The following is a 14,736-nucleotide window of genomic DNA, read 5'->3' as shown; positions in this document are numbered from 1 at the left end:
ACAGTGGAAGAATAAGCCCAATCCCTTGTGCTAGTAAGCCATTTTGCAAGTATCTGTCCAAAGAATCAGCCTCTGTGAGGGAGCTACATTCCAGTGAGGAGAGATTAAAAGGGAGCAAAAGCATGTAAAAGTGAGTCCCAGTCAACTGAGCTGTGATACAGTATTTGGGAAAGAGCCACTGAAATCCTAGGATTGAAATCCTGTAATTTCCAGCTTGTTACTCTTACAGTGACATGGAGTTACACCAAGCAATTATAAGAGCGCAAGAGATGCCAATTCAGCTAGATCTTGGAAAGATGGGATTTTCAGTAGATGAAGTTGGAAGGCGAGGAGGAGGGAGAAAATTTTAGGCAAAGAGAATGACCTTACTATGGCATCGAGGCAAAAAAACCCTATGTATATTCAAGGGAATAGCAAATGGTCTAGATTGGCTAAAGCATCAGACTGCTTTTCATTTATCCAATCAACAGCCATTTATTAAGAATCTACTATATATAAATCATTAGTAGGCTTGGGGACAAAACAAAGACAATTAAAATGATCCTTGCCTTCCTGGAATTGACAGCATAGCAAAAGGGTATACAATGTAATAATGAATGAAGGATAGAATTATCAGACCATTAAAGCTGTACAAAGTTCCATGTGAGGTCCAAGGAAGGGTGATCAGAGTAAATTTCATAGAAGAGGTGTCATCTGAGATAGAGCTTTATGGATGGGTAGAATTTTAAAAGGAAGGAAGCAAACATTTATTAAGCACCTACTATGGGCCAAACACTATGCTAAGCATTTGATACAACAACCCTGGGAAATAGTTGCTATCATACCCATTTTACAATTGAGCAAACTAAGGCAAACAGGTAAGTGATTTGCCCAGAGTCATGTAGCTATTAAAAATCTAATGTCAGGGCAGCGTGGTAGAAGCAGCTAGGTGGCTCAGTGACTAGAATGCCAAGCCTGGAGTCAGGAAGACTTATTTTCTTGAATTCAAATCTGGCCTCAGACATTTACTAGCTGTGTGACTCTGGGCAAGTCACTTTAACCCCATTGTCCTACCCAACCCACCCCCCATACTCCCGGAAAAGAAAAAAAAAAGAATCTGAGGTCATATTTGAGGTCATGTCTTCCTGATTCCAGCTCTGGTATTCTAGCCACTGTGTTACTTAGCTGCAGAAATGGGGGTAAGTAGACATTCTAGGAATAGACAAAGCACTGGACAGGGGGGACCGTACAGTCTAATTTTTCTGAAGTGTAGTATGAGGTAAGGTTGGAAAGACAGGAAGGTATTAGCTTATAGAGTAGACCAGCACAACTTAGTAAGTAGAGGCCAAAATTAAAATAGGCTAACCTTCTTCAGGCCACTGATAGGTTAGACTAGAGACAGACTGACAATGGTTGGTTATTGTGGGTCATGTGAAAACAGGAGAGTGCGCAGTGGCAACCGTACGTTTTTTGAGGCCCACCTGAAATTCTTTGGCAGGTGCAAGTGGCCTGTGGCCTGTATGTTCTGCAGGCCTATTATGGAGGGTCCTAATTGCTTGTAAGTGGAAGTGGGTGAGAGAAGAGTCAAACATAGCTCCAAGGTTTTAAGCATGGTAATCTCAATCTTTGACTGAAATGGAGAAGTTAGAAGGAAAATAAGAATGGAGAGAGAGAACGATAATTCTTTTTGGATACACTGAGTTTGATCTTTGAGATCATATATCATGCTAGGTCATACAGGTGGAAATTTCCATACCAGCACAAGATAATATAGAAAAGTAAGACTGCAGAAGGCTTTGCAAAAGTCTGACCTTATTCTGCAGCACTGAGGAACTCTCTAAGGGTTTTAAGCAGGGGTGTGGTGTAGTTATCATTGAGCTGTGGAAGTCTAGGGCTGGAAGAACCTTAGAAACCACCTTCCTTCCCCTCTCTTTATTTTACAGAGAAGAAATGGGCCCCAGAGGTGGAATTACTTCCCAAGATAACACAGCTAGTTAGTTGCAAAACCAAGGTTGGCATCCAAATTTCCAATCTCTTCAGTCTGATGTTCCTTTCACCACACTATACTACACAGCAGTCCTTTGGGAAGAGTTATTCTCTTTGTTTGAATTTTCTAGGTCTGGGAGTATTATGAATTGTTTGTTTTGTTTTTGTTTTTTACAATGCTCAGTATTTGGTGGCTTCAGGGCAGCTTGTGTTTTGAATAAAGAAGGACTCTCCAGCAAAGAACAAAGAGGCAAAGAGCTGAACTAAAATTTCCAAGGCAAAGTAACATCTGATGTTACTGAAAAGAAAAAGAAAATAAAAGCAATATTAGACTCATATGGGAACTAACAGAAACAAGACTGTAACAGTTGGATATCAAAACCCTGTCTTAATGAAGATAGCAAGCACTTGTGGGTATAAAGCAAAACAAATAAACCCTTGGAGGTGTTAATATTTCTATTTCCTTTGTACTTACCGGCACAGTTACCTCCATAACCAGCCCCAGACTTGTCCTTTCCCCCAGAACTCATCTGTATGATTCTTCACCTTTGATAGGCTAACGCAATCCCCCTCTTTGGGTTTATCATAGGGTGTGGCATCTCAACTGCCTGGGATAATCCACTAATGAACTTGGTCAAGTAGGTCACTCAAGTGCTGAGTTGGCTCCTCAGGAGATCAGTCACTGAAGGACTGCGCTGAGTAGTATCTACACCAGCACTCAGTCCATAGGTATTACTTCCAGGCTGGGCTGGACAAACTGCTTGGCTATTGTACTGATGTAAAACTGGGTCAGGCTGACCACAAAGTCGTTGATCTGTAGATCCCTGGGCTAGGCTGAGAAGATTGCCCCATTATTAGATTCTTCATAGAGTATGGATCAGTCTTCCAGAATTCCTGGGCTTACTTTTCCACGCGCAGCTGCAGACTTTGACCGCTGTCAGTTCGTGGCCCAGTTAGGTGGTACTGCTCTGCCTTTGGCTGGAGTTTTACAATGCTCTTTTCAACTGGACTGTCACTGTGATCTTTCATGCACTACAAATTAGGGCTTGATTGATTAAGGGAAGATGTGAATTATGCAGATTAAACTTAAAAGTGTGTCCTGCAACATTTACTGATGCACCACTGGGCAGAAGCTTCTTCTCTTCAAAGAAGAAGTAGGAGAAGTTCTGCTTTTCCTGTTCAGTTGCTCAATAATCCTCTTGGTTCTGAGGTGGCTTCTCTCAGTTTGGGACTCCATCGTTACTTATATTGTTGTTCAGTTGTGTCCAGCTCTTCGTGACCCCATTTGGGATTTTCTTGGCAAAGAGACTGGAGTGATTTGCCATTTCCTTCTCCAGCTCATTTCATAAATGAGGAAACTGAGGTAAACAGGGTAAAGTGACTTGCCCAGGACTTGTACCTGGTAAGTGTCTGAGGTCAAATTTGAACTCAGTTCTTCCTATCCAGTGCACACCTAGAGGCCCATCTTTACTTATGAATTATGAACATCAGTTAAATTTGCAGACTTTAATTGAATATTACACAGATGAGTGGGTGGGAACAAAAGTATTGAAGTAGTTTGTGCCCTGGGCCAAGTTCATGGTATTACTGGCTTCTTAATTTACAGTTGAACTAGCTAGAACTCAGACCCTTTTTCTAATGGGTAGAATGTTTTCTTTGTATCTGAAGGCCTTCCCTTAATATTGTAATGAGTGCCCTTTGCCTCCTCCTGCCTTCATATTTGTTGAAGTACAAATAGGGCATAATATCCTCTTGCACTAACATGAAAACTGCCTGCTTCAGGAAGAGATAGAAATTCCATGTAAAATAAGTACAGACAGTATACCTGCCAAGATATAGTAATTATATGAACACAGTTACAAAACACTCTACACACACACACACACACACACACACACACAAATCTAAATAATTGGAGAAATATTACTTACTCAGGGTTAGGCCAAGCCAATATAATACAAATTATAATACTCAATGTAATTTATGTATTTAGTGCCATACTAGTCAAATTACCAAAGGATGGCTTTTCAGACCCAGAAAAAAAAGTAATAAATTCATCTGGAGGAACAAAATGTCAAGATTATTAAGGGAATTAGTGGGGAGAAAAAATGGGAAGGAAGGGGATCTAGCAGTACCTGATCTCAAAGTATACTACAAAGCCATAATCATCAAAACAATTTGGTATAGGTTAGAAATAGAGAGGTTGATCAGTGAAACAACCTAGAGCATGGTTTAGCAAATTTGGCCCATTGCATGCTTTGTATGATGGCTCCCAAGCTACAAATGGTTTTTAAAAATATGATATAGGGGACATAGTTTGCTGACCCCTAGCCTAGTGTTTGATAGACCCAAATATCCCATCTAAATAGGGCAAGAACTAACTATTTAACAAGAACTGTTGGGAAATTTGTAGAACAGTGTAGCAGAAAATAGGCATACAGACCAATATCTCACCATATATTAAGACAGGATCCAAATGGTATATGATTTAGGCATACAGGATGATACCATTTAGAGGAGTGTGGAAGAAATTACCTCTCAGGCCTACTTATAGGGGAAAAATTTGACCAAACAAAAGATAAAGAGGTTCACAGGAAGTAAAATGGACAATTTTGACTGCATAAATTAAAAAGGTTTTGCACAAATGAAATCAACACATCTAAAATTAGAAGAGAACTGGGAAATTGGGTAAAAAAAATCTTTGTAGCAAGTTTCTCTGTTTCTAAGCTATATATTGAATTGAGTAAAATATATGAGAATAAGAGTCATTCACCAGTTGATAAATAATTAAAGGAAATAAACAGGCAGTTTTCAGAAGAGATCTAGGGGCAGCTAAGTGACACAGTGGGATAGAGCTCTGGCCTTGGAGTCAGAAGCAGCTGAGTTCAAATCCAGTCTCAGATACTTGACACTTACTAGCTGTGTGACCCTGGGCAAGTCACTTAACCCCAATTGCCTCACCAAAAACAAACAAACAAAAAACACCAAAAAAAAAACTGAAGAAGAGATCCAAACAATCAAATAGTGATAAGAAAAAAATGCTCTAAATCACTAATAATTAGAGAAAAGCAAATTAAAATAACTCTGAGGTACCACCATTCATCAAATTGGCAAAGTTATCCAAAAAGGAAAATTACAAATGCTAAAGAGACTGTTGTAAAGCACGTACTTAAATGCTGTTGGTGGAGCTGTGAACTGGTCTAGCCATTCTGGAAAGCAATTTGGAACAATTCCTAAAAAGCTATTAAACTCTATTTTCTTTGATACAATGATACTGTTAGTAAGTCTATACCCTAAAGAGATCAAAGAAAGAGAAAAAGGATTCATGCGTACCAAAAAAATATAGCATCTCTTTTCATGGTGACAAAGAATTGGAAACTGAAGGGATGCCATCAGTTGGAGAATGCCTAAACAAGTGATAGAATGATATTGTTCTGTAAGAAATGATGAAGGGGATGATTTCAGAGTGTAAGTAAGGTGGATTTTAGCGTGTGCAAGGTGGATTTTTGTTGTTCTTTGTTAGGGTCTAGTTTCTCGGGTCCATGGCCATAACAATCTCTAGTTTCCACGTGGTAGATAATATTTCCCAGGCTCATGACTTGTAAATATCTCCACCATACTTGCGCAGTGAGATATAATGATGAGGTAAGGTAAAATTGTGAGGCTATTGTTGACGATATGCCTTCTTTGTGGCCCTACAAAGCAAGTGGGCACTGATCAGTAAGTGGGGAACCCATTTTGGGATTTTGGGTAAAGCATAAAAAATGCATGTACCTGCTTCAACTGGCACTCACTGAGGCTTGAGGGGATTTAGGAGAGTGCTGTAGCTAGAATGCTGTGCCTATCTTGACTGACCCAATTGAGAGGAAGGGGTTGCCTCCTCTTCTCACCTGCCCCTTCCAGAAGGGTGATTAGGGGATCCTGTAGGAGTTGGTGCTCCCATTATCAGGAACCCATTGAGAAGACTAGACTAGAATAAAATAAACTTATTTAACCCCCCTGAAGCTATCTTCTTATCCTTCTGGCTGCCCAGATCAAGAGTAAACCTGTTAGAGGATTGAGTCTAAAAAACTCCAGTGCCTCCTGTGTTGCTATTTGTGTTACACAGAGAAATCTAGGAAGACTTAAATGAACTCAGTCAATCAATAAACATTTATAAGCACCTGCTATGTGCCAGGTGCTGTGCTAAGGACTGGAACTGAACTGATGCAAAGTGCAGTAAGCAGAACCAGGAGAGCAATTTATATAATAACAACAATATTGTCAAGATATAAAGAGAATTTGGAATTGTAAATAAAATAAAATTGAATTTTTTTAAAAAAGAAAAATCTCTGCTTCCTGTATCACTTCTGAGTTCCTAGTGGGGCAAGATGTTGTTGGAACCAAGGGATCAAAGGATGTGAAGAGAGTCAGTTGCAAATATTGTTATCTCTTGGTACTCAGGGCAACAGAAATACAAAGCTTATATTCTGATGTAAAGTGTTACCAATGTAAGATATGTATATTGTCAATCCCTAATAAATTATAGAGTCTGTTCTAAGAAAGAGACAAATGAAATTAGGGTGCATGTTTCCATGCTTTAATTTCTCTCAAGCTGGTTTGACATTCATTGCATGGGAGTTCAGTCCAAAACTGCCCCCCCCAAGGGGTCCAGTTCAGAACCAGCTCGATTTTGAATTTGGGGGTACAGGGTTATATGCCCTTCGAAGAGTAGGTGTTCCCAAGGGGTGCCAGTCAACCCTGATTGGTTGACACACTGGGAGATGGGCTATATTAAAATGAGTACGTGGCTTAGGTCACTTAATTTTGGTCAACAGGGGCTGATATCATCCCCCCACATCCGGACAGAGGAAATACCACCCCCAGTCTTGGGATATGTAGGCAGAAGAATCTGTCTCCACCCAACCCTGAGCAGGTTAAATCAATTCAGGCCTGGGTTGGAGTTTGATCAGGATATTATTAAACTTATTATCAGTAATGTTCTTGTAAAGAACTTTTCAGAAAGGGGCTGGCTGGGGGGAAGCTCTGAGAATCATTTTTCACAATATACACTGGATGTCTAAATATATAGACAAGTGGCTTAAGGGGAGGCATAGATAGATATCTCTGGGAACTTACTCATGCCTCTGGGAGTAAGAATGTGATTTTTGTCTTGAGGGAAACAGGAGAAGATACCACAAGGCTGGCTGCTCTCATCTCCTCTGAGAGAGGAGTATTGGACTAGGAATATATCTTTCTGCTTCCCTAAATACTACTGGTCTAAGGGCATGGATTTTTTTTTTCAGTTTTAAAAAGTTTTTTTTTAAAAAGCTATTCATTTTCTTAATCCTTATCCTTTAAAATGGGAGTGTAATCTGTGCTTATATCTGCACACTATACTCATTCCTACCAAATCTTACTTGTTCTGGGCTGGGCCTGACTCAGGCTAGTCCTCTGATAGTTTAGGTTCAATACTGGAACAAAATGAGGCACTTATAAGGCAGTCAATAGTTAACAAATAAGAGATTTACTTAGCCATAGCAGGAAAAGCACATGAATAGGCATTGAGGATACCCTCAAGTTGATATGGCTGAGCAAAAATCCCTTACATGAGTTACCTATCTTGATCCACCAGCTAAGCATCACGGCTTCCCTGGCATTCCCCATGGCTGTTTTGTCCTCAGGCAAGAGGAAATAATATCCCCTGAGCCAAAGCAAATCTAGAGGAATGTCTCAATACCTTTTAAGGAAAAACTAGTCTAACTTGCATGAAGGAGAGGGTTAGGGTATTACACCTCCCACACTAGCTGCACAGATCATTTCCAAAAGTCTGTAGAGATTTACCTAAGCAGAGAGCAAACAACAATCAGAAAGTTTTAGAAATCAGAAATCTAATTTGGGTTAGAATATTCAAAAAAATGCATAAAGGTGAATGAGTTCTTTAGAGGGAAGCAAGATATCTTCACTTAACTAAGACAGAGGCCCTGATTTCACCCAAGGGAAATCCCCTGGTTTCTAGGGAGGTAAGATGGAAATCAGAGATATGTTGAGGCACTAGCTTTTCTTTCATGTTTACTACTTCCTAATTATCTTTTTCTTTCTCCTTCTTGGAGTTGTTCCCAAAAAAGAATTTGGAACCATGGGTGTACTGTCTCAAAGCAGGAATGAAGAATGCCTCTCCTCTTCAAAGCTTTCATATCAACTCTTCCCCTCAGGAAGGAATACAGTTATCATTTTCTCCACCAATTAAAAGAGTCTTCTGCAAAATTCTCCAGGTTGGATTAGAAACTACGTTACACTAATACACAAAAACCAGGAAGGCTTGGTGGCTATATCTACAGGCATTATAACTCCAGCACCTAAGAAAAGAAAGGACTTCCTCTAAGACCAGTGTGACAAGCTGAGCTAGCTACATGAAGTGGCAGACATACAGGAAGTGATATGCACCCAGAAGTCACTGCCCACAATTTCTAAACTATTACCTTATAAGTGTTGACTACCAGCTTCTCTTGATTCTGAATACCGGTCACTGGGATAGGTATTTCAGGAGAGGCTTGGTAGCTTAGTAGGGGGTGGAGGCAACACACTTTGAACAAATACCATATTGTTTTCAATTGATTGTCTTGGTTTTTTTTGTTTTTTGTTTTTGTTTTTGCAAGGCAATTGGGGTTAAGTGACTTGCCCAGGGTCACACAGCTAGTACATCAAGTGTTTGGTCTGAGGCCGGATTTGAACTCAGGTCCTCCTGACCTTAGGACCAGTTCTTTATCCACTGCACCATCTAGCTGCCCCAATTAATTGTCTTGTTCATTGAATGAATATTTAAGTACCTGCTAGGTGCATTGTACAGTTCTTGGTACTGGTGGAGATACTTGGTTTGGAGCTACAAGGAACCTTAGGAGTTATTTAATTCACCCCTGTCATTTTATAGGTTAGGAAACAGAGGCCCAGAGAGGTTGACAATTTATAGTTATATGAAAAAAAATGCTCTAAATCATTATTGATTAGAGAAATGCAAATTAAAACAACCTTGAGATATCATTCTACACCTACCAGATTCTCTAAAATGATAGAAGGGAAGAGTGACAAATGTTGGAGGGGATATGAAAAAATTGGGACACTAATTCATTGTTAGTGGAATTGTGAACTAATCCAACCACTTTGGAGAGCAATCTGGTATTATGCCAAAAGAGTTATTAAACTACCTATACCCTTTGGTCTGGCAATACCACTACTTGGTCTATTTACAAAGATAATTAAGAAAAGAGGAAAAGAACTGTATACTCCAAATGTTTGTATCAGCTCTCTTTGTGGTGGCAAAGAACTGGAAATTATAGGAATGCCCATCAACTGGGGAATGGCTGAACAAGTTGTGGTATATAATTGTGATGGAATACTACTATGCTTTAAGAAATGATAAGCTCAATGATTTTAGAAAAACATGGAAAGATTGCATGAAATAATGAAGAGCAAAATGAGCAGAACCAAGAGAACATTGTATATAGTAACAGCAATATCGTTTTAAGAACAATTTTGAGTGACTAGTTTTGACTATTATAAATACCCAAATTTACTACAAAGGACATGTGAAGAAAGACACTATCTGCATCCAGAGAAAGAATTGATCAATAGAAATATATGTAGAATAATTTTACATATGTATATATAGATATACACATATCTATATATACCTCTCTTTGTCTCTCTCTGTCTCTGTCTCTCTCTCTCTCTATGTGTATACATACACACACACACACATATGCACACACACACACACACATATGCACACACACACACACATCCCTCTAGTTGTATCTAATGGTAGCCACACAAGGACAGTCTCAAGTTCTCCTTAGGAACTTTGGAATTGATTGTGTGACATGGGAGACTGGCACAAGACCTCCCAGCATGGTGTGCCCTCATCAGAGAAGGTGCTATGTTCTATAAGCAAAGCAGAATTGAAGTAGCTCAACAGAAATGTGATATGCACGGATTTAGAGAACTCACCCCAAATGTTCACATGGTCTATTTGTGCCTGACCTGTGGTAGAGCATTCCGAGCTCATATTGGTCTCATCAGCCACAGTAAGACACACTATAACTTGACTCTAACGTAGTAATGTCATTTTGGTTCTTTTTGAGAACGAAGGACAACAATCAATTAGCCAATGGTAACCGTCTCTAGGGTAGGGGAGCAGAGGTGGGGGGGGAAGGGAGGGAGAGAAGAAAAAAAAGAAATGTATGTGATAATTTTGTTGAATATTTGAAAGGAATAGCAAGTTGTACTTAGTAGATTTGCAGTTTCATATGCAATTATCTTTTTTTAAAATTGTGCTGTGTTATGGAAATGCTTATTTTATTCCATAAATTTAAAATAAAATTTAATAATGATTCCTAAAATGGGTACAAACCACCTCTCCCCTTTCCTTCCTGCCACCTGCCCCATATAGTTTATCTTTCATTAAGTTCATCTTCAGGATACTTATTAGCATACAAGCTATGGATATTAATATCTCAGGACTGTCTATCTTGAGATAACTGCTACCTCTTCATTTCACTTGATTTAGATTATTTATGTGAACTATCTCATCACAGCATTTCCTCCCCCAGGCAACAGGTGCCTACTGAAACTGCTGAAGGTCTTGAACATATACCAAGTTCAAGATGTCTTAAAGACCAATCATAACTGCAGAAAAGACTATCTGTAGACTCAAAATGAGAGTAACTGTGGCCAATTAGTGCATTTAAATTGTGTGTGTGTGTGTGTGGGGGTAATTTGAGGTTTTATTTAACACAACTAAAAATATGTGAATATGTGAAGTTTACTCATTTTTTTCTCTCCTCAGTCCCAAATTTGGAACAATGATCTTGGTGGGCACGTGAACCGCTCTCTTTCCACAATGACTGTACGATTTTTGGGGGAAACATTGTGAACCATCACCAAGCCCCAAGATTTGTGGCCTATCAGGGAGCATTTCTAGCTCTGACAATGTGCACACCAAATTTCCTGAATCCCCTGGGTAGTTGATGTTTTGTATTCTTAACATTTCTGTAATCAATATCGGGAATCAAATTTTGGCCCTTGAATTGCCTTTGTACCTTGTTGTCAGTGCCTCTTGATTTATTCCAGTTTCATTTGAATTGGACATATCAGTCAGCCTGGTGACCTGGTGGCCTGGCGGCCTGGTGTTGGATGATCTCTAAGATTCTCATCTTGACCATTTTAAGCTTCATGATGGGCAGACATGTTTCCTGTGAGTTGTTGGCAGCCTTATTGTGGGCAGCACTGAGGGAGAGAAAAAGAAAGTGGTATTCTTAAATTTTCAAAGATACTTGCAGAGTGGGGACCTTATTGATAAAGAGTGATAACTACATCAGAAACTTTTCTCTATATAAGCAAGTACCATCATCCGGCCTCAAATTACAGTGTTGCTGAAGACTTGTCTTGTGGCTCTCACATGGATATTGATGCTTCTATCAATGTAGGAAAGGTTAGTGGAAGAGCAGAACAATTTTGATTATCTAAAATTAAAAAGATTTTGCAGAAACAAATCTTATATGGTAAAAAAAAATAATGGAAATAGGAAGATGGTAACTGGGAAAAATTTTTTTGCAATACATTTTTCTGATAGAGGTCTCATTTCCAACATATAAGGAACTGATTCAAATGTACCAACTTAAGAGCCATTCCCCAATTGATAAGTAGTTTAATGATATCAACAGGTAGTTTTCAAATGAAGAATTCCAAGCTATCAACAATCACCTGAAAAAAATGCACTAAATAATAATGAGGGATAACTATCCATTTAGAGATATCTGCTCCTAAATGTTGGGGAAAGGGCAGAGGATATTTGTTGCCTCTTCAAACCTTGCAAGTAGCCTCATGAACTTAAGACATTAAGGGTTGGTACATAACATCTTCTGTCATCCTTTCCTAAATGGGTCTGCCCTCTTCACAAACATGTGAAGATTTCATAAGATTTTTGAGTTTTAAATTTTCTTCCCCTCCCACTCCTTCCCCTCTCCCCCCAAGATGGCATGCAATCTGATATAGGCTCTACTTATACATTCATATTATGGCTTGGGCTTTTCATGGATGAAAAGGAAAGGGAAATAGTAGGAAGGACTTTTCTGACCCAATTTAAGCATATCTCCCTGATAGTGGTATTCTTGTATGAGATGCTTTCACTAAAAGCAGCTTTCCCAGCAACCTGCCATGGTGGTCAAAAGTCACTGTAAATCCAAAAGCATCCTAGGTGCTGGCTTGGCTGATACTTTGTGGGATACCATAAAACAACTGCTAGTTTACAAAAAAATTGCTGCTATCTCTTGTTTTTATTTCACTTACATTTTCCAATTTGGGTCACCAGGAGTCAAGAAGACTCATCTTCTTCAGTTCAAATCTAGCTTCAGACACTAGCTATGTGACCCTGGGCAAGTCACTTAACCCTGTTTGCCTCAGTTTCCTCATCTGTAAAATGAGCTGGAGAAGGAAATGGCAAAATTTCCCTTATCTTTGGCAAGAAAACCCCAAATGGGATCACGAAGAGTTGGACATGACTAAAATGACTGAACAACAACAAACATTTTCCAAGTGTCCCTTAGCCTGCCCTGTCTCAGAGTTGTCCCTTATGAGAAATAAAAAAAAGAAGAAAAAGCAGTTTATTTTCATTTCACATCAGTTCCTATATATCTTCCTAGTTTTTCTGTATGTATCCATGTTCATTATTTTATACTGTACAGTAATATTCCATTCCATTCATGTAACACATTTATTTAACCATTCCTCCTTCTATAGGTATCTACTTTGTTTCCAGATCTTTGCTACTACCAAAAATACCAATATTAATATTTTGGTGTGTATGGGACTTTTCTTTGACATCCTTAGAGTATATTTCTCAATTTCTGTCTTTTATCTTAATAGGTCTTAAGAGGATAGTGCTGCACCAAGATCCCCAACCATCACTGTTCATTGGATTGTAGACCACGGTTGAGAACAAGAGATTGGATGGGGTCCATATGAGGCTGTGTTCTTGACAGATGGGATTCTTTCTGCCCAAGTTGGACTGTAAAATAAGATTGTAAACAAGGGCATGCTCCATTCTCATAGCCACTTGAATATGCTTTTGTGACCAATAAACCACTTGCATTAGAAAATATCCAAATGTAATGATTTAGTTGTTAGAATGTGAGCTCCTCATAAGTAGAGATTCATAGTATTTGTATCATCATCACTTTGTACAGTACTTAGAACACCATAGGTGCTTAATAAATTCCTGTTTTGATTGGTTAGAAAAAGACATTACTGGTGCAAGATCTGTCATAGGAGAGATTCACTTAGGAATCCAAAAACACTCAGGGAGATCAATAACTTTGGCTAACCCAAAATAGTTGAATATTATGCCAATGATTTGGATGAACATGGAGGATTTAATGAAATATGTATGTAGTGATCACAGATTCTAGGAAGAGAGCATGGAAAGGACCAGAAAGATTAGTTTCCTGGACCCATTTCAACTTCATACGTACAGCATAGGTTGTTGATTAACGAGGAGGTGCCATGATAATCAAGGTGGGAATGCACAAGTTCACAGCAAAATATGTGTATGCATGTGTCAGGGGGAGAGGAGTGAGGAGTAAGGGAAATAAGAGAAGGGGAGGAGAGAAGAGAATAAGCATTTATATATTGCCCACTGTGTGTCAGGCACTATGTTAAGTGCTTTTTATTAATATTATTTCATTTTACAAATATTATTTCATCCTCACAACAACCCTGCAAGGTAGGTGTTGTTATTATGCCCATTTTACAGTTGAGGAAACTAAGGCAAATAGAGTAGAAACTTACAGGCATCCAGCATGCAATGGGAAAACTGATGTACACAATTTCTCCAAAGGCCTCTATGACAAATTAGGAACTCCATAGGAGGTTTAGAATGGCATACATATTGAAGGCAGTCTGTTAGAATAAAAAGACATGGCCTATACCTTAGTAGGACAGACTAGTAGGAATAATAGGATCTCATAGGAATATAAGCAGCTATTTGGAAGGCAGAGGACTTGATGAGATGAGCAAGTGTGGGAAGTGATTGCTCTTTAGTGGATTTGTACTCACAGGAACGGTTGGGCACCTACTATAGAGGAACCACAGCTCTATTCTTCCTTCCAAAGCTAACAGGCTTCAGAACAAAAATAGACTATCCCAAGGCAATTGGGCATTTGCCCAGTGGCCTATATGTTAACTGTATGTCACTTCTTGTACTTTTCCAGGAGAAGAATGAAATTGCACGATCTAGAAAATAGGTAAACTTAGAAACTTCCTTGTGGAATTGTGATAAAAATGTCCCCAGTCTACTTAGTGGATGTCATGATGCCTCCCACTTTACTGAAAAACTTAACTGAAAAGCTTGAGGACATTTTCTTGTCAACTCCCTCACTGCCTTTCCTTCAATCTACCTAAGCTTCTCTATATACTTACTCATTCTCTCCTCCATGTAACTAGTCTTTTTTTAAAAAATATTTTTATTCCCCCCCAATCACATGCAAGAACAATCTTTAAACACTCGTTTGTTTGTTTTTTAAACTTTGGTTCCAAATTCTCTCCCTACTTCTCCCCCCCCTTCATTGAGAAGGCAAGTGATTTAATATAGGTTATACATGTGCAGTCATGCAAAACACATTTCTATGTTAGTCATGTTGTGAAAGAAAATACAGACCAAAAAAATAAGAAGGACAAAGCAAAGTATGCTTCAATCTGCATTCAGACTCCATAAGTTCTTTCTCTAGAGAGGTAGCA

At 38.9% G+C, this 14,736-nt stretch overlaps 1 long non-coding RNA gene across 1 annotated transcript in view; it reads left to right on the top strand.

The window, feature by feature from the left end:
* LOC144457728 (uncharacterized) overlaps positions 1–13,102 on the top strand; it is a 37,420-nt gene extending 24,318 nt beyond the window's left edge. Inside the window, exon 2 of the long non-coding RNA XR_013487177.1 lies at positions 12,868–13,102. This is a non-coding gene — a long non-coding RNA (uncharacterized LOC144457728). The remainder of the gene's footprint in view (positions 1–12,867) is intronic.
* The last annotated feature ends 1,634 nt before the right edge of the window (positions 13,103–14,736 follow it).

The sequence above is a fragment of the Phascolarctos cinereus genome, unplaced genomic scaffold (assembly GCF_003287225.1).
Source record: "Phascolarctos cinereus isolate Bilbo 61053 unplaced genomic scaffold, phaCin_HiC Scaffold_5;HRSCAF=322, whole genome shotgun sequence".
In the NCBI taxonomy this organism is placed as follows: Eukaryota; Metazoa; Chordata; class Mammalia; order Diprotodontia; family Phascolarctidae; genus Phascolarctos; species Phascolarctos cinereus.
This window is presented reverse-complemented; position numbering and strand designations above follow the sequence as displayed.